The sequence below is a fragment of the Archocentrus centrarchus genome, unplaced genomic scaffold (assembly GCF_007364275.1).
Source record: "Archocentrus centrarchus isolate MPI-CPG fArcCen1 unplaced genomic scaffold, fArcCen1 scaffold_55_ctg1, whole genome shotgun sequence".
NCBI classification, from domain to species: domain Eukaryota; kingdom Metazoa; phylum Chordata; class Actinopteri; order Cichliformes; family Cichlidae; genus Archocentrus; species Archocentrus centrarchus.
Genome location: NW_022060277.1, coordinates 1307420 through 1310192, shown reverse-complemented (window position 1 = coordinate 1310192; position 2773 = coordinate 1307420). Strand labels below are relative to the sequence as shown.

General features: G+C 44.0%; 1 long non-coding RNA gene across 1 annotated transcript; it reads left to right on the top strand.

The window, feature by feature from the left end:
* The first annotated feature begins 224 nt into the window (after positions 1 to 224).
* On the top strand, positions 225 to 2536 carry LOC115777533 (uncharacterized). The gene is made up of 3 exons (XR_004019637.1): positions 225 to 293; positions 667 to 747; positions 2514 to 2536. It is a non-coding gene; the product is annotated as an uncharacterized LOC115777533 (long non-coding RNA).
* Positions 2537 to 2773: the final 237 nt, after the last annotated feature.

Sequence of the window (2773 nt, the reverse complement as noted above, 5' to 3'; positions counted from 1 at the left end):
GTCTGTAGAAGCAGTCTGCATGCACAGGTGCTGGTTTATACACCTGTGGAAGGGACTGAACACCTGGATTCAGTGATGTCAATGGCTGAGTGAACACTGTTGGCAGTATGGTGTATCTCTCCTTAACAGAAAGGACTTCACCCTGTTCATGCTGCTTTGAATTAGTCACATACTTATTTGAGTCCAAGGATGAAGAGTGTCTCTCAGGGCTAACATAGCTGTTCTCCTCTCTGCCACAGACTCATGTTACATCAGTACACAATGACACAGCAGCAGTGGCTCACAGGAAGAAGGTAAGTTTTGATCAGATCCAGGTGGTGGGATGGAGGTCTGCAGTTTTAGGCTCTGCAGGAATTGTTTGTGCTCAAATGTTAAATTTAGTGTGTAATTCCTGTTTAATACATCTGAGCAGTAATTTTGAAATCATGGGATGATCAGTGTACAAACTCATGTGCACCAGTCTCATGTAGATGCTACCCAGGCTCTCTCTTTCTGTAAGATGAAGATGCAGTATGTAGTTTAATATCAACAATGACATAAATCTCATCAACCAAATATAAGCCTAATCCAGCTACTAATTTGTAGCAGTGCTGCTTTCTGTCTGATTTGTTGCATTTTTATAGCATATGTAGCAAATGACATCCTAATATTTGTGCTGTGACTCAGGTGTTTGCTGAGGCAACATTGGACCTTCAGCAGGAACAGTCCTGGGATCAGATCCGCTGCTTATACCGAGGACCATCCAGGGTATTAAACTGAGCAACCTCTACACATTTTAATCCGTACATTACAGATTTCACTGATGGGAAATATGAGGCAGGGCTGGGATGTTTTTACTGCAGACATAGAAAAGCACAGTGTGTAAAACAAAACACATACAGCACAGATAGATATGAAAACAATAAAGAATCTATTTACTGACAGGGGATTTTGTGTGCGCGCATGTGTGCATTCATGAAATGTCAAACAATTAATATGTGATTTAAGTGCAGACTTTCAGCTTTAATTCAAGAGCTTATCAGAAGTATTGCATTAACTAATTATAGTTATTTTTAAACAAAGCTACATTAATTGGACTGACTGACGAGCAGTTTGTTGGCCAGTTGAACCGTCTCATTATATCATAAATGATTCCCAGTGTTGAAGGTGGCTTTGGTAGATGGGCTTAATTGTCACTGCCCCTCTCCATAAGGCTCCAAGCTCTGTTACCACAGCCAGCAGGAAGCTCTTCCTGCCATGTCCTCAAAGACCTTCAGAGTCTTCACTCATTTCATTCAGACTGATTAGCTGGAAGTTCACAACATCCCATCTCTGCTGTAAACAGCCGAGTTCTCCAAACTTCCTCCTCTTTGTTCCTGTGCTGCTTCATAGCCTTCCAGCCCACATCACATTTCCAGGTTGCTGGTTTTCCTTCCTTTTCAGGAGCCCACATGATGACCTCTGGTCTAAGTAAAATGTTGTTCCACTCCCACCTGGTTGGTTGTTGTCAGACAGTTCCTGTTCTCCTGTCCTAGATTAGCCTTACCTGTTGTAATGGGCAGGTGTCCCTGCTCTTCTGTATGTTCTGCATCACTGTGCTTGATGCTGTCGTCTGCTTTGGTTGAGCCTGTGCTGCTTTTGTTAGTTTGTGTCCAGCTTTGCTGCAGCCTCTGTGAATCTCTTCTGTTTGATGTTGTCTGCTCTTGATGAGGTCATCAGCTGCATTGTTGATGTTTTATTTAATGGTGAATTGTGCATATTCTTTTTTTGCTAACTTTATTTTTTGCTGTCAAAGATGCCATCAACAGGCTGAGCAACCAAAATATGTATCATAACAGAAACTTCAGGGGGTCAAATCAGGAATCTGGTCCATTCTTTAAAATAAGGAGTAAGGAATAAAATAAGGAACGTGCTGCTCGGTTCAACAACACCAAATGGAAGATCCAAGAAGGAATTCTTTCCTTGATTAAGAAAACCTCCCTCTGAGCATCTGGCCAAGTCAGGAACACTTCCAAGAAGGTCGACTTGTCACAATGAGAGTCTACAACCCAGAGAAGTGTAGATGTAGGCATCTCCCTGACCCGGAGTGGGACCTCCATCCTTTTCTGGCTGTGGACCACGGGCTCAGACTTGGAGGTGCAGATTCTCGTCCCAGCCGCTTCACACTTGGCTGCAAACCACTCAGGCCCCCACCTGATGAAGCCACATAACCCACATTTTCTGTGAAGAGTACAGACCTGATCCAGAAACACTCCACCACCTGGACATTCAGTCCATAAAGGTTGTTACCAAAATCAGTAACAAGGTGGAGTCCCACTCCCACCGTGAACTGCTGGGACAGTGCACAGGCACCAGGTTGGGGAGGGTGGGGAGAGAGGCCAGAGATGCTGAGTCACGGTTACAGTAAAAAGATCTCGACTTCAGTGGATGCCATTCTGATCAGACTCAGGAGGTTTAGCAGGACCTTGATTTGCTCTCTTCAGTGTGTGTGACCTTTTTAATTGTCATGTTTTTTCCTTTTCTCTCTCTTCCAGCTGTCCATCCTTTCAGAAGTCTCACTGCCATGAGAAACCAGGATTTTTGTTCTCAGCCCAGCCAGCAGCAGAGAGTTTCCAGCTGAAACTGTCTCCTCCGCCTCTCGTTGAGGAATAGCATCACAGCGGGTTGAGGATAAGATTTTGTGTTTTGTCAGGACCAAAGTTGTGTGATTGGTTGATAAGAGAGGATCTTGCTTTATTCCCACTTCATTCTTCCTCTGAGCTGTTGTATCATAGCTGTTCACAGCTTTGTTACT